Genomic DNA, 24,138 nt, shown 5'->3' on the forward strand with positions numbered 1-24,138 from the left:
ACCTAGTGAGGTGGTAGGTATCATACCTTTAGCTATTAAAAATTAGGTTTGTTTTTCTAATGTACTGGCTCTTCTGGGAAATAATCTGATAGGCTTATTAGATTGTCAAAAAAGAATTCCTGAATTTAGGTACATGTTTTGAAATAAAATTTAAATTCAGTCCATTTCAGTTTGTTATTAAAGAAGATCTTACAGTATTGTTGACAGTACAGAGTTTTAGTTTGTCATGAAAGGAATATCTTGTTCCTTTCTTGCTGATGTTTTGAAACTTTTCAAAGGTATTGGACCTCGTGCAGCTATTTTACCCTAGTTTACTTAGTGGTAAATATGGACAGTATGTTTGTTTTACCTGAAGATTTTAAAATAAAGTTTTATTAGTCTGTTGGAGTTACATAATGTTACCATTATTTGTGGTGTTCAAACAATTAAGTGAAAGATTTCAAAGTGATAAAAGCAAAGCCAAATGCATTTTACATTTGTTCTCCATAAATGTGTTTAATCTTAGGTTGGTTGAAGGAAATATTCCTAATAAAAGGCAAGATGGATCTTTTTTAGTTTTTGTTCTCCAAACCACTCTTTGGTTTGAAAAAATGAATTTGAGTAAGACCCTCTGTTCATTTTAAGAGTTTACAAAATTCTTATAATTATACAGAGTATGGTGGTTAAAAAAACATGATCTCTAGGGAGTAAATGTTCAAATATTGCGATCTTCTGACACTAGCTAGCTCTGTGTTCTTGGGCAAATTGCTTAATCTCTGACCTGTTTCCTCATTTTTTGAAATGGGGATAATGTGGTATCTACCTCTTGTAAGGATTAAATGAGCCAAAGGATGCATTGTATTTAAAACATGCCTAGCAATGATATCTGCTCAAAAAGAGTTAATTCTTGTTGTTATTACTTTGTCATCATCATCACTACTGTTACTACTTTAGCTACCTTCTGAGATGATACCCTTCTATTCTTGGGCAGCAGGTAACTGTGAAAAATGTATTTACTCAATAGTAATTTTTTAAAGCAGTTTATTGAGGGGACCAGGAAGACCGATATATTAACTGCTACATACATCCACAATTGGCCGTAGTGCAGGAAATCCATAGAATAGTAAGCTATTTTTTTTTCTGTAGCTCCATTCCCATCATGTTAAGTATAAAGAGCTATGCTTCTTTGATGTATGAGCAAAACTGGATTGAGTAACTGCAGTCAGTGCCTTTATTAAAATTTAATGATCTTGGCATCTATAAGGCTGTGTAGAGGAGCTTCAATTTCTAAACGGTCTATAAAGACTTTCTTTTTTCATTTTATTTTGAAATCAGCACCATTTTCCCACAGAAAAAAAAATGTCACATATGGTGTTCAAATTCTCAGGCCAACCCAACATATCTGAATTTGAATATAGATAGTACTATAAAAATTAACTTCTATGTATATCAGTATCTCATCCTATACTAAAAGATTACGAACACAGTCTTGTGGGCAGTTGGGTCGTCTTCCTCCATGGTCCTACTAAGGTCCCCCCCAACTTGGGAAGAGAGTTTTATCTAGGGAAGGATGAGAATAGGGTGAATAATGGGGGCTGGTTTTTAGAAGGGAGGGGCTTTTTCCTGGATAGGCTTCTTAAAAGGCTAAACTGCATACAGTGGTTAAGAGCGTGGACTGTCTGCCCAGAATGCTTGCTTTCAAGTCTCTGTTCCATTACTTACAGAACTTCTCATCTGTAAAATGGAGATTAAAAAGTAGGGTCCTCAGGAGGATTAAATGTGTTAATATATGTGAAGCAAGTGAAGCAGCCCCTGACCAGTAGATGAGTACATAAGAAATGTGTTTTTATTAAGCTTTATGGTTTTTAGAACCTCTAGAATACCCTTCTCTACTTGGCTGTCCACTGCCTACATCTGTTCTTGAATAGGAATTTTTTTCTTCATTTTCCATGGAGGAATGATATCAGACTTTTCCTTTTCATTATTGGTAAAATGGTGGGGTTTTTTTTAATGCTTTTGGGGGGTTTTATAATGGTGGAGAAATAGATAGCATTTGTAGTTCTTTCTGTGAATTCATTGTAGCCCCCATTTAGGCCTTAGGTAAATTGAAGATACATAATGACTATTTGATTGGGTCTGAATTAGGTATAAATTTCTCAACCTAAGGTAGTTTTTTGCTAAGTCATTTCTTTCTTTCTTTTCTTTTCTTTTTCCTTTTTGCTTACTGTAGATTAACTCGGGACCTTATGTATGTTAGACAAGCACTCTACCAGTGAGCTACATTAGTGTCCCCCTTTGTGTGTGTGTACATGCGTGCGTGTGTGTGTGTGTGTGTGTGTGTGTGTGTGTGTGTGTTAAATTTCTGACAAGGTCTTGCTAACTTGTCCAGGCTGACCTCATGCTTGTGATCTTTCTGCCTCAGCCTCCCAAGTAGCTAAGATTATGCGCATGTGCTACCATGCCTGGCTTATTCACTTCTTTTTAAATACATTTTATTACTTTGGAATAATTTTTGACTTACAGTAAATTTGCAAACATAGTCCAAATCTGCCATCTACTCTGGCAATAAACTTGCAATCTTCCTGATTCAGCCTCCCCAGTAGCTGGGATTATAGGTGTGAGACAACATGCCTGGCTGAAATCTCCAGTTCTTTGGTGAATAAATTTCTGTGACTATAGAATGATTTTCTGATTTACTTTTCAGTTTTCCTCAGATCCTCAAAGGCCAGGTGTTTCCTTTAGGGATGACAAGGACAGTCATTAATATTGGTACTGAACTTTATGGTTTGAAATAAAAGGAGTGCTATGATAGTGGAAAGAACCCTATAGGGTTTGGGTTGAGGCTAAAGCATTTTTATAACTTTAAACTATGTTTTCACAACACTAAATGAGTTATTTTACGTACTGTTCACTTTTGATGTATTTAGTTTCAAAATGACACATTATTTTTAAAATGTTAAGCATACTTCTTATTTTTATATATGCAAGTGAATTGAGATGAATTGGAGACTTAATTTTTTAGGACTCATAATTGTGATTGATTTAAGAAATTGGTATTGAGGTAATGTCAGTGACTTAGCACATTTGTGTGTTTATGTGAGCTTTTAGAAAATTCTTGATTTCAGTTTGTGGTCATAATTGATTTTTTAAGTCTTTTTTCTTTAACATTTTTTAGTTGTCAATGGATCTTTATTTTCTTTATTTATATGTGGTGCTGAGAATCGAACCCAGTGCCCACACATGCTAGGCAAGTGCTCTACCACTGAACCACAATCCCAGTCCCCATGATTGATTTTTTAGGGTCTTTTTCTGGACTACCATATGCAGTAGGTGCCCTTGTTATTCTAAATTATCACTCATGCCTTAAATTTGATGTCAGAGTCGTCACTTGTGTAACAGAAAGTTATCTGTTAGGCTGCACATCATGAACTTCACTTTTAGAAAGTCTTATCTTTTTATGCCACAGAAATAACTTTTGGCTATTAGTCATGAGTGGCAAAGAAATTCATTTTGAGTTGTTTGGATGAAAATATTTCAGTTGAATATGGCTTGTATTGAGTGACACTGCCAGTAAATAAATTTTCTTAGTGGGTGGAAATCCCCCAGAACTTAGAAAATTGGGAGGGGGTGAACTTAATTAAATAACTTCAATTGTTTATACTTATTCAGAGCTTTTTATGACCTGGGACAAAGCATCCAACTTCAAAGGATCTTGGTTTCTTTATTTGTAAAATGAGGGGGTTTGGCTGGATGTGTCAATCTAAATTTAAATTTAAATCTTATAGTTAATTTATAAGATTTAAAAACTGGCCTATTTAACAAAAACCTACAAGATCAGGTTGCTTGTCTTAGATCTTTATTCATACTTAGATCTTTACTCAATACTCTTCACTAAATCTAGCTGTAAGTCAATTTTTCCTATTCAAGTAGTTTCATATCAACAATACTACAAATATTAGAGTTACTAGTTGGTTTGACACCTCTATAAATGCTTTCTGATAATTAGCATATTGATTTTAAAATGTTTGTCATTTGGTTTTTGTGCTATAACTTGAAGCAAGGGACTTTGAAACCTTTTTTTGCTGTTCTGTTCCCTGAATAAATTTGAAAAAATGTACTCCTTCATACTTAAAAAAAAAAAACAAGAAAATTTTTTACTGAACTTTAATATGAAGAAAGTACACATTATCAGTAGTGAACAACTCAGAGGATTTTCACCAACTAAGCACATTTTTGTATCAGCACCTAGATCAAGAAAGTAAACATCATCAGCAACTTAGAAATCCTGCTTACCACCCTTCCCACCCCAGCCATTTTCTTGACCACTTTTAGATTAGTTTTGCCTACTTTTATACTTTACATTTATTAATTAATTTATAAGATTTAAAAACTGGCCTGTTTAACAAAAACCTACAAGATCAAGTTGCTACTTGTACTCTTTTGTGTCTAACTTTTTTTGTGCGGAATTGTGAATGTGATATCTGTATTACTTGTAGTTGTATTCATTCTTTTTGATGTGTACTATTCCACTGTGTGAATATATTCACTGTATATGTTGTTTGGATGCTGTTTTTAAGAAAGTGTCTTTGTGACCTTAGAGTAGATAAAGATTTGTTAAACAAGACTTTTCAATGATAATTATTCTTCTTAGTGTTCAGATTGGAGAAGGAACAGGAGAACTTGTCTACTGAAATAAGAGCATTTGAAAAATTTTTAAAAATGTGAATATATAGTTAAAAGTTTTTACTCAGCAAATCTTAGGGAATGTGTCAGTATTTGTAGCTAAGTCTTCCAGACAGAGGTTTATGCCTTAATAACTATTGTGGGTATAATTTCTTAAGAAAATGTGCCATGTTCTTCCTTGCCTTTTTTTGTTGATTTACAGGAGTTCTTTATTATAAGCTGGAAATGAGCCTTTGCTGGTGGCAAATATATTCTCCCACTGTGTGGCATGCTTTTTCATTTTTAATGTGTCTTCATAATCTGAAGTTCTCATTTTCAATGTAATTAATCATTTCCTTTATGTTTAAATCAAGTATCAGGTTCAGTTTAAAGTATCTTTTCCTGTCCCAGGGTGAGGGATATATTCTCTCACCTTCCAAAAGTTTTAGGGTTTGGGCTTTTGCACCTGAAACTGATTTTTATGTATCCTGTTAGGGGACAATACTGGGGTTTCCCCCCCCCCATAAGGATAGCTAATTGTCCCAGTGCACCGTCTTTTCCATACTGTTGTGAGTAATCAAATATCTACATGTATTTGATTTTATTTCTGTGCTGTTTTGTTCCAATGGTCTGTCTGTCCTTGTTCTCATACAACATTTTCTTACTTATAAAAGCTTTATAATAAGTCTTTTTATCTTTATTTTATTTTATGTGGTGCTGAGGATCGAACTCAGTGCCTCACACGTGCTAGGTGAGCGCTCTACCTCTGAGCCACAACCCCAGCCCCTATAATAAGTCTTTATAACTTTATAATAAGTCAGTATAACAAGTTCTTCGACGTTGTCCTTTTTGACAACATTTTGGCTACTCTTGACCATTTGAACGTTTATATGAATTTTGGTATCATCTTGTCATCAATCCCTGCCCCTGCACCCCACAGTCCGTGGTTTTGATTGGAATTGCATGGAATCCATAGACCAATTTAGGGAGAATTAACATTTTTATAATATTGTTTTCTACATATTTTTGTGTGTGTGTATGTGTGGGGAGATACTGGGGATTGAACTCAGGAGCACTCAACCACTGAGTCACGTCCCCAGCCCTATTTTGTATTTTATTTAGAGACAGGATCTCACTGAGTTGCTCAGCGCCTCACTTTTGCTGAGGCTGGCTTTGATCTCGTTATCCTTCTGCCTCAGCTTCGCTGGGATTATAGGCATGTGCCACCATGCCTGGCTGTTTTCAATACTTGTTAAACATGATACACTGCTCCATTTGTTTAGGTCCTTCTTAATTTTTCTCAATAATGTTTACAGTTTTCTCCAGGAAGTTGTTCACAACTTTGGAGAGTTTTATTCCTAGATATGTGATATTTTTTTTATGTTATAAATGTTTATATTTTTATGTTGACTTTGTACATAGGAGTTGTCCTAAATTTTTACTACTTATGATATTCTTCTTTAGAATCTTTTGCTATATATTCAATCTTTTGATCTGCAAGTTAAGAAAATTTTATTCCTTCTAATTGTTATTCTTCTAGTGCTGGTTAGTACTTCGATGTAATATTAAATAGAAGTGGTATGAGTGGGCACCATTGTCTTGTTCCCTTTCTCAAAGGAAAATTTCCAGCATTTTTCCACCTAGTATGATGTTTGCTTTAATTTTTCCCCAGACATTATAAAATTAAGGAAATTTCATTCTGTTTTTATTTTCCTAGGAGCTTACATCATGAATGGATATTGGATTTTAACAGATACTTTGCTAATGTTAAAATAACTGTATGATTTTGTTTCTCAAATTAAATTACATTGATTGATTTCCTATTACTAAATCAGCTTTGAATTCTAGAAATAAACCCACTTTGGTCAATATCACATTTTTGTTTAATTTTATTTTGGAGTTTTAGATCTTTGCCCATGAATGAGATTGACCTTTAGTATTGTTTTCTTATTCTGTCCTTGTCAGGTTTGGGTAGCCTTATAAAATGAATTAAAGAATATACTTGTTTTTTTCATCCTCTGGAAGAGATTATGTTAAGATTTATTTTATCGCCAGGTGCAGTGGTGTATGCTTGTAATACTCGCCATTTGGGATGCTGAGGCAAGAAGATTACAAGTTCAAAGCTAGGCTCAGAAACTTTATGAGGCACTAAGCGACTCAGCAAGACCCTGTCTCTAAATAAAATATTTTTAAAAGGCTGGAGATGTGGCTCAGTGTGTGAGTGCCTTTGGGTTCAATATCCAGTACCAAAAATAAAATAAATAAATAAAGTGTGCAGTTATTAGTTTTTATTATTTTTCAAAATTGTACATCTATCACCACAGTCAATTTTATAATATTTTTATCATCCCCCAAAGAATCTCTGTACCTGTTAGTAGTCATTCTTATTTTCTCCCCTTCCCATCATCATTAGTTAGGTAATCACAAGTCTCTTCATTTCTGTAGACTGGCCTATTCTGAAATTTTCATATAAATGGAATCATGCAAACAACCAGACTTACCATAATGTTTTCTAGGTTCACCTATGTTGTAGTATGTATCAATACTTCATTTGTTTTTATTGCCAAATAGTATTCATTGTATGCATATACCACATTGTATTTATTCATCAGTGATGGACATTTGGGTTGTTTCCCTTTTGGAATATTATTTATAACACTACAGTGAACATTTGTGTACAGATTTTTGTCTAGCCATTTGTTTTCATTCTCTTGGTACTTTTTAATTCTTAATACTGGATATATGAATCTTTTTTCCCTCTCTCCTTTTTTTAAATTTTGAGACAGGGTCTTGCTAAGTTGCTGGGACTGGCTTTGAACTTGGATTCCTCCTGCCTCAGTCCCCTGAGCCACTGGAATTACAGGCATGCACCACTGAGCCCAGATCCTTCTCTTTAATGAATAATTTCACTAGAGGTTTAGCAGTTATAATGGTTTTCCCCAAGAACTTTCAACATTGTTGATTCTTCTATATGCATGTTTTTCTATCTTGTTAAGATCTGTTTTTATATTCATTTTCCTTTTAGTTCTTTAGGGATTTTTTTTTTTTTTTTTTGCTTTTTTCCTTCTCCCTAACTAATGGAGATGGGTAGTTAGGTATTAGTTTGCATCTTTATTTCCTTCCTGACACATTTAAAACCACATTTCACTTTCAAGTGTAGCTTTACCAGCATCTTGTGATTTTTGATATGTAATCATTTCATTATTTATTTCATATTTCTAATTTCCACCCTATTTTTTAATCTATGGGCTATTCAAAAGTGTCTCTTAATTTCTAATAATAAGAGAATTTTCTATGTATTTTTTGTAATTGGTTTGTGGCTTTATCACACTTTAAAGAACTCCCTTGAGTGATTTTAATCTTTTAAAATTTCTTGAGGCTTACTTTTGGCTCAGCAAGTAATCAATTTTTTTAACATACGTAAGCATTTGAAAAGCATATATTCTGTAGTTTTTAGATACAGCCTTCAATGTATGCCCAATCATGAAGCATGTTAATTGTGTTGTAGCTCGGTCTCTACTAATTTTTTTAGTCTGTTTATTCTTTCAACTATCTTTCACTGAGAGTGATATCTTAAAATCTGCCAGCATGACATTGATGCATGTGTATTTCTCCTAGTAATTTTTTAACTTTTGCTTTATACATAATTGGAGGCCATTTATCAAGTGCATGCAAATTTAGTTTGTTCTGGTGAATTTAAACCTTTTATCATTATGGAGTGACTTTTTAAAGAATGTATTTTATCTATCTATATCTATCTATCTATATATATATACACACACACATACATATATATTTTTTTAGTTGTCGATGGTCTTTTATTTTATTTATTTATATGTGGTTCTGAGATTCAAACCCAGTGCCTCACACATACTAAGCAAGCACTCTACCACTGAGCCACAACCCCAGTCCCTAGAGTGACTCTTTTTAATGATGCTTTTTTAAATATCTATTTTATCTGAAACTAGTATAGTTATGCCATCTTTATTTTGGCTGTTTGCATGATACATACTTTTCTATTACTTTTAACCTTTCTGTGTTCTTATGTTTCAGATGGGTTTCTTGAAAATAGCATATACATTTGTAGATTTCTTTTTGTTAATCCAGTGTTATAATCATTCTTTTTTATAACATTCAGTCTATTTAAATTAAATTTAAATTTAATGTAATTACTGGTATTTGGGAACTAAGTGGAACATTACATTTTTATTCCTCTAACTCTGCTGTTTCCTTTTTTCTTCCATTGATTTATTTTTATATTAGCTTTTTCCCTTTATTTAAGGCTCAGATATCACATATTTGTTTCTATTCCATTTGTGTGTGTGATTACCATAGAATTACAGTCTTCTTCGTCATTGTCATCATTGTCATCTCTTGCTTCTTCATAATTATTCTATTTTAATAGTCATCACCCTGGAATAACTAGTCGAGCATGTATCCCTCACTTATCAAAGTCTGGTGTTGAGGTACTTTTACCTTCCTCCTGGTTGAAGTAAGTACATTAAAACACCTCCATTCCATTTACCTATCTTTTGACATACGTGCTATTTTTTTTAACCTGGAATTTATTTCTGTATATATTTTAAACACCACAAGACATTTTTCCTAAAATCAGTGTCCCATAGATTTTTTTACATGCTCATTTATACCTTTGTAGTTCTTCATTCCTTTCTGCATTTATGATACTCCCATCTTGGGTCAGTTTTCCTTTGTGCTGATTTCTTAGTATCCACTGAATGTTAACTCTGTTTTTATTTGAGATGTATTTCAGTTTCAGTCTTGAAGAATATTTTCTCTGCAGTGGAATACTAGATTGACAATTCTTTGCTTTTTTTTAATCTTTATTTTATTTATTTTTACGTGGTGCTGAGGATCGAACCCAGGACCTTGCACGTGCTAAGCAAGCACTCTACCGCTGAGCTATAACCCCAGCCCCAACAATTATTTTCTTTTTGCTCCTCTTATAGTTTTCATTTTTATTGTTGAAAATTAAGCTGTCAGTCTACCTGTTGTGTCTTTGAAAGTAGTTTTTACCTTCTAAGGATGCATTTAATTTTTCCTTTTTTGATTTTTCAGCTAGGAATTCATTAAGATTGTTAAGTCTGTGGTTTGGCGCCTTTCATCATTTTTGGAAAATTTTCATATATGCAAATATTGCTTCTGCTCCATTCTCTCTTTTCCTTCTGGGATTCCAATTAACTATTGGATATGGGACCATCTCACTGAATCCTAATGTTTCTTACATCCCTCTCTCGTCATTCTGAGCCCTTCTTCAATCTGTCTTTTGGTTCATTGTCTCAACTGTGTCAGCTGTTAAATCTGTTCCTTGAATTAATTTTAATTTTTTACATTTTTTAGTAACAATTACTCTGTTCCTTTTAAGATCCATAATAATATGCTGTATAACATTTCCACTAATGATTGACCACACATAAGATGGAGGTCCCTTAAGAATATATTGCCTCGTGATATTGTAGCCATCTTACTTGGTACCCTATGTAATATTTGTACAACGGTGCATGTCTCAAAACACATGCCATTAAGTGACACAACTGTATTTTGTCACTTTTTATGGTTTCTAGTTTGTTACCAAGGTTTTTCTGTTTTGATATTATCTTCAACATAGTAAGTAATTTAAAATCAATGCCTGATTAAGTCCAATACTTGTAGTCCCTGTGGTTCTGTTTTTGTTATTGTTTCTTTGGCTTTTGGTCATCTTCTCTTTGTCTCCTCGTGTTCTAATTGTTTGCTGGGCATTGTATATGGAATTTTATTTGAGAAATCATTTGAAATGATACATTTCATAAAGAAGTGTGTGTGTGTGTGTGTGTGTGTGTGTGTGTGTGTGTGTGTGTGTGTTTTCATTTGCTTGAGAGAACCCAGGATTACTTAATCAAATCACACCTTTCCTGGGTCAGCCACATGACTCAAGATCATATTACATTCAGTGTCTGTACTGATTCATTTTTAGTTTACCCTTATTTCTAAGCTCTTCAAGGATTCCAACCTGAAGATGGGAGAAGGGGCTTTTTCCCCTTTGTCCCTCTGGTCTGTCAGACTGGCTGTGTTGGCAGCTTTTCATTGCCGTGACTAAAATACCTGACAAGAACAACTTAAAGGAGGAAAGATTTACTTTGACTCAGAGTTTGAGAAGTTTCAGTCTTTGTCAGTCTGCCAGTCTGTTCCATTGCTCTTGGCTTGAGGTGAGACAGAACATTACTGTGGAACAGGATGGCAGAGGAAAGCTGTCAGCTATGGCAGTCTGGGGGTGGGGGCAAGGAACAAGTTTTATCTCCAGTAACATACTCTTAGTGACCTACTTCCTCCAACCACACCCCATCTGCCTATAGTTTCCACCATTTCTTAGTTGTCCATTCAGCTGTCAGTGTATTAATCCATACATGTGTTCAGAACTCTCATGATCCACTCACTGCCCATATTACCCACCTCTGGACATTGTTGTACTGGGGACCAAGTAAGTCCTCAACATACGAACTTTTGAGGGACATTCAAGAGCCCAACTGTCAGATACATTTGAACCTCTGACTTCCTCTTTTAGATTGCTCAGCTTACCTTTTTGAATTTCAGTCCTTTAATGAATCTGAAAGCACTGTCCTGTTAATTCTTTGACTCTTTGAAGAAAGTCATTACTTATATTTTGTCCAACTCTGTTACTTATCTCAATGGGAGGGTTGATTCAAATTACCTCATATTCTATAACCAAGGTAGGGAGGCTTCTTGTTGGCTCTTTATGGGCAGAATTTATTTACAAAGGCAGTGACTTTATCACTCTTTTTTAAGACCTGAGACTTGTTCCCTAGTTCCATATGAGCTTTGTTTTAAAGAGTTTATTTACTCGTGTAATTATGTACATTTTTATTTAAAAGCTACATATTCTGTATGTTTATATAAATGTAAGTACATTATTTTTTGATTAGTCAGCAACATTTTGAGCCTCTATAACCTTGGATAATTTTTAGACCTTAACCAATGGATAAATTTACTGAAATGTCAGTTACAGTGGTCTAAAATGATTCTCATAATATGAAATATCTCTTAATTGCTATTGAAATTAGTATGCATAATATCAACTAAGTTTCCCCCCTCTAATTGAAAAGAATATTTTTAGTTATCTGTTTACCCTTATGACTTCTTAGTATACTTGTATGTGGGTATAATATATATCTGCCCTTGTGAAATAGAAGAAAGAGGCAGTTCTGATGAGATTCTTAAATTTGCTGCCATATGAGAGCTCTCAACCTAATGAATAAATATGGTACATTATCAGTTATAAACTTTTTCCTTTTATGTAAATTAATTCCCATAGGAGCCTCTGAAGTAAGTATGTGATAATTAGGTGTGGTTTTAAGCAAAGGATTAGGAAACAGGGTCTGAGAGCTTAAGTAACTTGCCTGTTGTCCCACACCTGGCGAATTGTGTATGTTCTTTGTCTATTATTATTACTCATTTTATTTCAGCTATAATGACCTACAGACGCTCACTGACTCCAAGTTTTATCGTTCTATGCTTTCTTCTTTCTGTAAACCATGTATCATGACCCCATGACTCATGTCCTAAAGATAGAGACAATTGGGAGAATATTTCTTCATATCTCATTCTCACTGTCCCCCACCACACCTCATTTCTAGAACATAGTCCCACTGGCTCTGAATTTGTCAACCTCTGCCCTGTTTGAAAGCTTGCTTTGTCACAAGTCTTCTTTCATCCCTACATGTATAGTTCCCTTTCCTCTCTTCAGATATGCCTCCATTTTCCAGTTCCAACAAAATTGCCTCTTTTTTATCTAATGCATTTTCTGTCTTTTATGATTAATGTCATACTTCTTTACTAACTTCATTCCTGGATACCTTCTGTAAGTCTTTCTTTTTTGCTTCTTCAATCACTCTTGATGAAATCCTAGCTAAAATCTTGTTAGCTCTGTCCTTCTTAGACTTAGGGCCAAAAGCTGACCCACCTCAGACCCCTTTCCCAGCAATAGAGTCCGTGCTCCTGTACATTCTTGTTTTCAACATTCTTGCTACTCCTTTGAATGACAGCCTCAAAGAGTTAGTTATCTTACATTAGACCTGTGACGTCAAATGCCCTTATTTAATTTGGAACATATTCAGTTACTACATGTTTTGGGGTATAAGAATGCCTCCTCCTAAAATTTAGTATCACTCTATTTTTTTCTTGAAAACTATTTCCTTTATCCCTAAGGATTCTTTTGTTTTGAAAGTTCATTCATCAGATTTTTCCCCTGTCCTACTCACAAATCTCTCCTGCCTTGAAATGTTGATAGAACTGAATTTCCTCATGTAGGACATTTGTATCTTCACTCTTTTTATTGTTTAATCTCTCTTCTTTTCTTTTGTCTGTATAATTTTTGTTCAGTAAGCTTGTTTTACTGAATCTGTCACTACATTTGTGAACTTTCTCATCAGGATTCCAGAGAGTGCACTTCTTAACCAGCTCAAGAGATGGTTCAAGACCGGGCATGGCCTTCATACTTCTTGCTTTATCACTTATTGTAGTTTTCAATAAATATTTAAATTAAATGGAGTTGGTATTTTAAAGTTTTTACCTCTGGACTGGCTGAAGAACCCTCTTAATAGCTTTATATCTCTAGCAAGTATTTTGAATATACTGCTTTTTTCTCCTTAAAGGACTATGTCTTCTAGTTCATTACTTTTAACTTTTGAGCATTCCAAATATACACAAATAAAAAGTTCATTGAACTTCTGATGTTGTAGTTATCAACAGTTCACTACGTGTTTCATCATCTCCTTACTCCTTTACTTTTGCTGAGAATTTAAAGCATATCTAAGATATAATTTCACCTCTAAATTAATATGCTTCTAAAACAAAACATTTTTACATAACTGCAGTGTTCTTATCATATATAGCACATCTAATAATAATTCCTTAATAACATAGACAACACTTCAGTCCGTATTCAAGTTCCCTCAGTTAAATCTCTCTTTATTCTCTTGTAAACTATACCAACCCTCTCTGCTTTTATTCATGCTCACATGTCCATTCTTGGGGTGTGTTAACTTGTTCCTTTATCCTTTGTATTTTATGTGGACTGACAATTAGAACTATATGCTTAATTACTTTCAGATTATACTTTCTTAGGGGAATAAATAAGAGTACTTGCTGTCATTTCATATTATGTCTCATCCAGAGGCATGTAGTGTCTGATCATTTCACTTTTTAAATATTGCCATGATTTATCAGAGGGTTCAGGTGGACAGCTTGATATTTTCATGAAGCCCAACTTTTCACTTAGTGCTCTTATTATTTATTGATTATGAGTAAGTGAATTAGTTACCTAATTAAAGTTTGCAAAGTTGTGATTATTCTAATTTGCTCACTTCTGGCATTATTAGCTGAAATTTTTCTAGATGGTAGAATTTTTTTTTTCCTTTTCACTATGGCTATTTGGTTAACATGAATTATCTAGTCAGTTCTTGAGCTATTAAAATCCCTAATTGGGAAACTGAAGACTCTGCTTTCCTCTTTTTAAACTAAAATAGTATTAGTTTATTTATGATTATAACAAATTAACTTTTTTCCTTTTTCAGGGAGTTAAAGTCATTCCTGAGTGGTAGATTAGTAATTTAGTGGGCCAAATTATGGGAGAGTCTCCCAGTCCTGAGTGAGCAATTGTCATTCTCTTGAGGCATAGGATAGCAGAGAAAATAACAGTAAAAAAAGATGGTATAACTTCTTTAATGCTACTGGCTTGCAGTGAGGGTGTGGTACTTGCTTGAAGTGTGGGAATTTAAAAAGTCCTGTGCTTAAGCAGAGACAAGTCAGTCTCATTGTGGAGTCATTTAAATTTTAAAGACCTAGGGCCCTAAAAAGGGCTCCAGCACAGTTTTGTAATCGAACTCATTAAATTTTAATGACTAGTATATCTTGGGAAGCTGCAGGGACCCCTGATGATTTGCCAGGGATATAACTAAAGCTCCTCTTGCTAGCTTTCTCTAAAGGCAGAATTTCAGCAAACCTTTATTGTGCCCTCTGCCATTTGGAGCTCTGCCTTAGGCATTAGAGGTGACTGAGAGGGAAGCAGAGTGGCTCAGGCAGCCAGGATAATTTTATCTTAGCATTTATTAAATATAAATTTCATTCACTGAAATTTCATGTAGGAAAATGACTGCTTGCATTTTAATGACCTTTTATTTGTACAGTGTATCACTTGCTCATGCTTTCATTTTTAAAGTGTTCATAGTTGGAATCTAAAATCTTCAGTTTTCATTTTTTAGGACCGTGTCTTCAGGTTTTCTTCACTTCATCGTGAATTGTAGCACATCAGACTACACAAGGTGTCTTAGTTGAAGTTTCATCAGTTATAAAATTAGAGGTAAGAAATGCATATGTCTTTTTTGAAAACGAATGTATGTTGCTGTTAATAAGTTTCATGTTTACACCCCTCCACTGTCCAGTCTTCTCCCCTCCGTTTACTCAAGAGCAAGAGAAAAAGATGATGTCCATGCAATTTCATTTTTGTAGATAATAGGCCTTAAATCAGGATGCTAAGCAGCTGCTACTCACTCTTTAGCAGTAGGAGGTACAAGTTCTTTTGATAGTTCATTTGCTATTAGAAACCTCACCAGAGAATGGAAGGAAATTTAGCAGTTGGTTTTGAATAAAAGAGGCTAATCCTGCCCAGAGACCAGATCCCTTGTTGGTTGGAGCAGTGGATCTTGAAAGATATCCCCCAATAAATAGCTATCCCCCCCGCCAAAAATAACTGCACATGTGTGTATATGCAGATTTTCCAGCTTCCTAGATTGTTTATTTTTGTTTTGTTTTGTTTTGTTTGTGGTGCTGGAGATTGAATCCAGGACCTCATGCATTCTAGGCAAATGCTCTACCATTGAGTTACATTCCCAGCCCTTTTTATTTTGAAACAGTGTCTCATTAAGTTGCCCAGGCTAACCTCAAACTTGTGATCCTCCTGCCTCACCTTCCCAAGTAGCAGGGATTACAGATATGTGCCACGGTGCCTCCCCAGCTTTCTAGTACTTTTTGTAATTTTTTAATTCTCAAATTTATGTTCAATATCTAAATTGAACAGATGGTTAATCTACTGTTATTATGAACAGATAAAGGCATTGTAATGATAGTTCTTGCTTTGGGCCATTGGCAGATCTGTATCAAGAAAGACTGAGAATATAGACTTTGATTTCTAGATAGTGTGTTTTTCCACCTTATGAAAATGTTCCTGCTCTTTTAAATGTCTATGTCCTAGTATATTAACACACATTGGTGTGTGTTGTAAATTAAGCACTGGACAAGATGTTATGTGGCCTGTTCAGTTCATCTTTTTAGCAAGTTTACAAACCTTACTAGCCTTAAGTTATCTTATTGTATAAAACAGAGGTTTACATTGGGATTGGGCTCAGGGTTTTCTAGCTTTAGCATTATTGACATCTTGGGCCCAGTAATTCTTTGTCAACAGGGACTGCGGACTTTAGGAGGATCCTTGGCCTCTTCCCACCAGATGTCAATAGAACCACTCTCCAGTATGACAACCAAAAATGGCTCTAGACATTGCCAAATGTCCTTTATAGGGCAAAATCATCCTGGATTGAGAACCACTGGGTTAAATGATGTATTAGAGTTCCTTGCAGCTTCATAATTCTGTTGTTTTTATTAAAACAAAAAACAAAACCTTCTCTTTGCAATCCAGCTTAGATGTCATCTCTTCCATGAAGTTTTCCTCAGATTGCTTCCTCTTTGTCCTACCTTAATTCTTTTTTGAGTACTTATAGAATTTAACACCACTCTTCTATAACTACTAGTGTGTTTCTCTCATTTTAGGGCATGGGTCTCCTGTATTTCTCAGCTCAGATTTTATTATATGAACAAACAGTGAATTCAGGAATATCATCAGATTAGAAATTGTTAAATAAATGGTTTCAAATGGCATTTTTGTTAATCTTTCAAACACTTCCACTAGGAAATTCCCACCGAATTTTAATTTCTGGGTTAATGAAACCAATTACCCACTTTTTTGATTTTTTTAGATAGATTAGCTGACAGGAGCTTCCTATATGTATGTGAGAGATCTACACAAACACATCTAGACTGAGAGAAAGAAAATCACACAAAAATTCATAACAGAGTTGAGCTGTTTCAGTTTTTATATCTAGAGGGCTCTGAAATAATTCTACTTTATTAATCAATTAGCTTCCATCTACTCAGAAATAAGTAAACAGGAAAGGTAGTAAATATTTTTTTTGTTTTTTTTATGTACCTCTCACCTTACATTATTCCTCACCATATTCTAAATATTTCTCAAAGCAACCCAGAGTAGTAATACATTTTAACCATGGTCTAGTGCATATGCATATACCTGAAACAAGATTTTTAAATTAGTATTATCGTTACTATGTATGTAACATTTTGATGCTCTTTTGTTTCTTTCCTTTTTTTTCTTAAAGAGTGGTCATCATCAGTAAATTTATTATATACTTTAGTAAAAGGTCACAACCCAGCATTTGAAAAACATTATTAAGTAATAAAATGTAGAGATAATCTACCTCTGGTTTATGTCACTAATAGGTTTTCCTTTCTTTTTAAATAATGTCACTTAAGAATTGACCCAACAAAGACATTGTAACATCTTAACCAGAACAAATTACATTTCCAATTAAAGTCCTATATTTTGTCATTTATTCTGAGTATTTAGTATGTACAAGGTACTGTTGTCAAAAGAGTATATTTGGTTCTTGTTCTCAAGATTTATGTTGATAAAACCTAGAGGAAAATTAAGTTAATAAATATATTGTTTCAATTCCTAAAAGAGGTAATAAATACAAAGTGATCTTTATAGGTGTTAAGAAAGGGAGAAAGCTGTGCTAATTGAGGTTCATGATAGAAAAATAACATGATTGTGTGATAGATTTTGCATTGTCATATCAGAAAGTGGAAAAAGATATTATGCATGGTAGAAACAGTATTTTGATAGGTGTGCAGTACTTTTGTCTCATACTTGAAGTTTATTTTTTGTATAATAGGATAAAGTGAGAAGTTAACATATACTAAAAAAGCATATAAAATGCTTAAAATATAGGTTATAAACAGGGTATGTAATTTTAGCTCTACGGTGGTTGTAACATGAAGTTTACCCAGTAGATTAATTAGAAACTTGTATGCATGATAGCTCTGATATAAGCCAATATTTACCCTAAAATGATAACATTAATATTGAATTACTAGGTTTACTGAGATTGCAGATAACCTCCAAATGGTGGAGGGAGTATGCCCATCTGTCAAAATAAGTGAATAATTTTACTATTCTATATAAATTGCTTTTCACGGGACAAAAACAATTTGTATAGTATTCAGCCTTTAAAAATGTTATATACTATTTCACCTATGCATTTACAAACTATGTGCTTACGTCATAGGCTCAGGCATAATCATTTGTAAATAGGAGGCTCAGCATGTAAGTTACAACCAAATGCCACAAAAACCTTGAGAAAATAAGCAGTAGACTATGTTTTTGCCTTTTTGATCTGTGACTTTCTTCTATGGAGTATATAGAATTTAATTACTATGGAAGTTTTTTTTGGGGGGGGGCTATGAATTGAACCCAGGGCCTTGTGCATGCAAGGCAAGCACTCTACCACTGAGCTATGTCCCCAACCCCACTATAGAAGATATTTTTGATCTAAAATGATCTAAAAGAAAAGTGGAAGATTTCGCTTATGATGATACTTAGGAAAGAGCCACCAGCCATAAAAGTGTGGTCTAGCATTCTGTCTGCTGTTACTTTAAGGCACCAGACCTTTACTAGTTTTTGTCATTTTCCATATTGAGTTGGGAAGTTAACAAAAAGATAATTATCTTTTCATTTTTGCAGATTTGTAGACTACTGAAAAGAAGGCATTTTCAGAGCCAGAGATGTGAACTTAAAAACTCCTGGGCCAGGGTTCACAGACCATATTGAGGTATTTTTTTTCTTCCTAATTTTAAACACTTTTTTAAGTAACAGTTTTATTTTTACAGCAAAATTGAGAAACTGGTATGGTGAGTCCCCATAGATCCTATACATAGTTCCCAGTATTATTAATACCCTATGTTAGCTTGATGCATTTGTTACAATTAATGAATCAATACTAAACTATTTTAATTAACTAAAATTCATATTATTTGGATTTCCTTAGTTTTTAATCTGATATTTTTTGGTGTGTTCCAAGATTCCATGTAGGAAACCACATCACATTTGGTTATTTTGTCTCCTTAGGCTTCTCTTGGCTGTGACACTTTCTTAACTTTCCTTGTTTTTAATGACCTGGACAGTTTTGAGGAGTACTGATCAGGCATTTTTTAAGAATATGCCTCAGATGGGATTACTTAGATGTTTTTCTCATTGTTAGAATAGAGTTATGGATTTTTGAGAAGACCACAAGATTAAGTGCCTTTTGACATTCTTATCCCATCATATCCAGAATACATACTAACAACAGTGCACATTTAAGAAGTGGGAAGGTATGCTCCTCTTCCTTGGATAAATGATCCACATAAATTATTTGGAATACTTCAGTGTCAAGAGAGAGATTCATCTTCCACCTGCCCATTCATTTAATCATTTTTTTATATCAGTATGGGTTTGTGGATATTTATTTTACATCTTGAATTATAATCTAATACTATTTTATTTGTTTTGATGTTCCAGTTTTTCCAGCTTTGGCCATTGGGAGATCCTTCAGTTAGCTCCTGTGTTGTTTTGTCATGTCCCCATGATCGTGGATTTTTTTTTTCTTTTTAGAAATACATGACAGTAGAATGCATTTTGACATATTATACATACAGGAAGTATAACTTATTCTAATTATGATCCCATTCTTGTGGTTGAAATAATGGGTAGTTTTGTTGAGTACTTCCATACTCTCTGGTACTACAAGATGCTTCAGGCTTATCTTGTATATTTCCTGACCCAGTTCTAGAATCAGCCATTTCTCTATAGGGCCCTGGTTCCTTTTATTAGAGAATGCTGTTAGAAAACTGGGGTATTCTTCCTTCTTGCCTTTCTTGGCTGGAATTCTGTGCGTTTGCTACCTACATATTTATGCATATCTATAAACATTTCTGTATATAGGTTGCAATTGACAAATAAATATTCATTTGGGGGTGATGTTACAGTTAAATGATATCTGATTATGCTTCTGTTTCTTGGCGGTTATATTTAATTTGAAAATGTTTCAGTTCTATTTTAATATAAACATTATTTGGGTCTCATTTCTCTTTTTAGAATGTAACAATGAGATAGATGTAGTGAATATTGTGATGATTTCAAAATGGTTTCCACTGTAATGAATATCCTATAAGATGATTGTTTTTGAAAGTATTTGGAAGGTTGCTGGGCATGGTGGCACACGCCTGTAATCCCAGTGGCTCGGGTGGCTGAGGCAGGAGGATCGAAAGTTCAAGGCCAGCCTCAGCAATTTGGGGAGGCCCTAAGCAACTTGGCAAGACCCTGTCTCAAAATAAAAAATTTTAAAAAGCTTGGGTGGGGCTCAGTGGTAGACTGCCCCTGGATTCAATCCCTAGTACCAAAAAAAATATTATTCAGAAGACTCATTTAGGGAAAATAGCAATTTTTATTTCCTAACCTGTTGTTATTTGGTAGCACTCTTAATATATGAACAAAAAATAATCTTGAAATTGGAACTCTCACCCTCTGTCAGTGAAAGCTTATGCTCCAGTATCAGCCACAGCTTGTTGCTATTTAACTGGAAAAATTCATATTCTAGTACAAATATTCTTCTGTTTAAAAGCAAGGCTTGCTTTATCCTCTCTTTAATAGTTATGACATCATCAGATTCTTACAAGGTAGCCAGCAGTACCAGAGAATAATGGTTAAAAGTTTAGACTTCAAGTTTGTGTTCTAACTTTGCTACTTGTTAACATTGTGACAGTAGGCAAATTTTTTACTGTCTCTGAGTCTCAAATTTCCTCACTTATATAATGTGAATGATATTATTAGCTCTCTCGTGGGATTATTTTGGGGATAAAATGAGATAAAGCACTTAGCACCATTATTGGTATGTAAATATTGTTTATTAATAGTATCTAAAATCAAATCCTCCGAAACAGGAAAACAATGGATAAAATTCAAAGCTTTATACTGGTATACATACTTGTTTTAGTTCAACAGTTATTACTGGGCTAGCCTAATCAGAAAAATGAATGGTTCTTTCATTTATTTATTCTTAAAAGTTCTTCAAAACAAGACACACTTCAAACCTGTGAGATGGCATCTCACCAATGTTAACATGATAGCAGTGATTATGAACTATTATTGCAATTAGGTGCTGCATGGGGCTTCTCGGATTTTATGGAAGGGGTCCAGGCAGCAAATTCCTTTCCTTGTCCTGAGACAATCTTTCATAATTATGCCCCAAATTATTGCCTCAATAGTATGTCTTTGGACACATTAGACTAAACTGATACTTACCATAGTATCTTTAAACCTCTTTTAGAACACATTTCTGGTGTGACAGACCCAGCAGCTGTGTAAGTGAATGAAGCAAGGCCAGGCCTCAGTATCTAGGATCCCTAGGGAGTGTAAGAACTAGGCAAACTGGAGCTGATTTGGCCTTTCTAAAAGGGGAGTGGTACCCTAGCTTCAACAAGTTGTTGCTAGTAGTTGCTAGATGGTCTGAATTTTCAGAAAAAAGTAGATATCTAAATTTTTATGTGAAGTTTTCTTATTTTAAAATGTAGCTCAACTTTTTTTTTAAACACCACCAAGTCCAAACCAGGCAGTTCTGTAGGCTGTGGGCTGGATTTGGCCCACAGACCATTGGTTTGCAACTTCTGATATAATTATTTTAGGAAGTGAGCTAAAATTCTGGCAGAGGTACAACACTCTGAGCGGTAATGGCACCATCCTATGTATTTGCTGAGCTCAGAAAAGGCTGTAGAAACAAAGCACTTAAGTGTCCACGTCATTTTCTCTCAAGTGTGGGGAATTGTGGTATCAGAGCAGACCTGTAGGGGAACTTCCTCTGTGGGTGGAGAAATTCTTTGGGGAGAAATCCTAGCAGCTGCATTTTCAGAAGCAGAGCCCTCTCTGCCTTGTGGTGCTAGTACTCCCTGAATTAGGAGGTGGCTGCACAACTGAAGGAAGCCTCCGTGATGCCACTGCTGAGCCTAGTATCTGGTCCCTTCAGACATTGCCTTGCCTTCAAAAATTAGAGTCCCCACAAAGCTGACAAGCAATGATGGCTCAACCCTGCAAAATCTCTTGGTTCACTTGGCCCTGAACTATACGGTGATCATAGGGCTTAAACCTTCAGTATTTCTTCTTTCTTGATCTAGGGTTACTGCCCACACAGCTCCACATTCCATCTGGGCTTCTTTAGTGGGGGTGTTTCAAGGGTGTCCCAGGAATTTGGTCACATTGGTGTAGGTACTGTTTGAGTCCTCTGCCTAGTTTTAAAGTGTCAAACCATCATTCAACAGTTTTAATATTGGGTTAAAAATAGCCCACTTTAATGTTAAAGTCAGTGTGTATTTTTCATAGTAACTGGTGCATAAATTGATACTTATGGATAAGAATAGAGTGTGTGCTTTGATCTGCATTGTGGCCAGATCTGTACAACACTATATGATAGACAACAGTATTTTCATTTTAGTTGTTTTCTATGGGACTAAACACAAAAATATAGTATTTTACTGTAAAATGTTAAGTGTTTTTAAAGGAAGCTGACTTGTTGGCTGGGATATTTTCTGTTTGTAAACTGTTGACTTAACCTCTTTGTGCACAAAAGGGAAATCACTTTTTAAAACATTTTAATGTTATATAATGTTTAAGAAATTAAGTTTATTTGAGTGCGTTATATTGTACTATGAAATATTAAATGATTATCCACGTCAGTCAGTGCTTATGTGAGTGAATGTAGAGGGCAAAGTGCCAACCACTGTTAAGATTACATACATAATTCCTTAAGGAAAATATCAATTTTTGTAGGGAGGGTACTGGGGATTGAGCCCAAGGTCTTTACCACTGGGCAACATCCTTTGCCCTTTTTATATTTTGAGACTTGGATTTGAGTGTCTTATTAAGTCGCTTAGGGTCTCTCTGAGTTGCTGAAGCTGGCCTTAAACTCACAACCCTCCTGTCCCAGCCTCCCAAGTTGCTGGGATTATAGGCATGTGCCACCACCCATGGCTCTTTATCAGTTTAGATCCTATTTGTTGTGAAAAGTCAGCCTACTATTAATCATCTTTTCAGATAGTAATCATCTTATGGGTGTGCAAGTTGTTGGCTTTGATTTGAAAGATTCTTTAATATGATTTTTCAAATGTACACATAAGGTAACTTGTTCCCTGTATAACTGTTTTTTGTGTGTCCTGAAAAAGCTAAATTTATTTGTTAAAGAATTCCTTCCCAAAAAAAAAAAAAAAAAAAAAAAAAGAATTCCTTCCCCCTCTCAACCCTCCACCTCCTCACATACCTATAACTCTTTATTTGGATGATAAACCGATGAGGGTTTGCTGTGTTTTTTACCCTGCTAGTGAAAGAAAGGCACTCATAATTGGGAATGTGTCTTGAGGATGTCCTTGGTATCTGTCTACCAGTGAGTGATGTAGGGAAGACCGCAGACTTTGGAAAAGACAGGCTTGGATTTGAGTCAAGAGTCTGCCATCTGCTCATCCTTTGAGTTCATTTTCTTATTTGTAAATTGGACATAATCATATGCTACTAATGACATAGTGGTTAGTAAATGGTAGCTAATAATAGTGATAAAATTAACAGTAACTTTGGCCTTGGTGTAGTGCCTGAGATCTCTGGAGGCTGACAAAACTAAGAACCAGTAGCTCTATGCTTTTGACATCTGAAACTTCTCTGTCCTTGTTCACTCTTGACATCTTTTCTTCTATCTGATAAAAAGACAATTATATTGTCCTTGCATTAAAGACTTTTAGGGTTGGGAAATTTTTTGGTGCCACTAGGAAATCTCAAGTTAAGACTTTGGGTACATGAGAAACTCTTTACTGAAGCTTTGATTAAGTTGCCATGAGGTATTCTGAATATGGTCAGAACCTCAAATGTTAGGGATCATTTCCTGGTAGGGAAGTTATTTCTGTAAATACAAGTAGATTTGATTAGTCATTCTTGTTACTGAATTTTTTTTTCATTTCACCTAATGAATATATATTGAATACCTAGTCTGTGCTAGGTCCTGTGCCTCTTCGTTTGTATACCCTCAAAGGAGATACAAGTTAAGTATCCCTTATTCAAAGTGCTTGGAACCAGAAGTATTCCAGAGGTCATTTTTTTTTTAGATTTGAGAATATTTGCATAGGTTTTTTTGGTTGAATATCCCTAATATGAAAATCTGAAATGTTCCAAAACCCAAAAATATTTTGAACATTGCGTTGGTGCTCAAAAAGTTTCAGATTTTGGAACATTTTAGATTTTGGACTTTTGGATTAGGAATGCTCCACCTATATTGAATTAAGGAA

At 34.6% G+C, this 24,138-nt stretch overlaps 1 protein-coding gene across 5 annotated transcripts in view; it reads left to right on the forward strand.

Annotated features, from left to right (window-relative positions):
- The window catches only part of Tab3 (TGF-beta activated kinase 1 (MAP3K7) binding protein 3), a 57,600-nt gene that overhangs the window by 4,573 nt on the left and 28,889 nt on the right, over positions 1–24,138 (forward strand). For 4 of the 5 annotated variants that reach the window (XM_026402628.2, XM_026402626.2, XM_026402630.2 and 1 more), the window contains 2 exons: positions 14,916–15,013; positions 18,524–18,611. The exons of the other annotated variant lie outside the window; for it this stretch is intronic. The gene's annotated coding sequence lies outside the window, so the exon portion shown is untranslated. The remainder of the gene's footprint in view (positions 1–14,915; positions 15,014–18,523; positions 18,612–24,138) is intronic. 5 annotated transcript variants of the gene reach the window in all.

This window comes from Urocitellus parryii, chromosome X (assembly GCF_045843805.1).
Source record: "Urocitellus parryii isolate mUroPar1 chromosome X, mUroPar1.hap1, whole genome shotgun sequence".
NCBI lineage: Eukaryota > Metazoa > Chordata > Mammalia > Rodentia > Sciuridae > Urocitellus > Urocitellus parryii.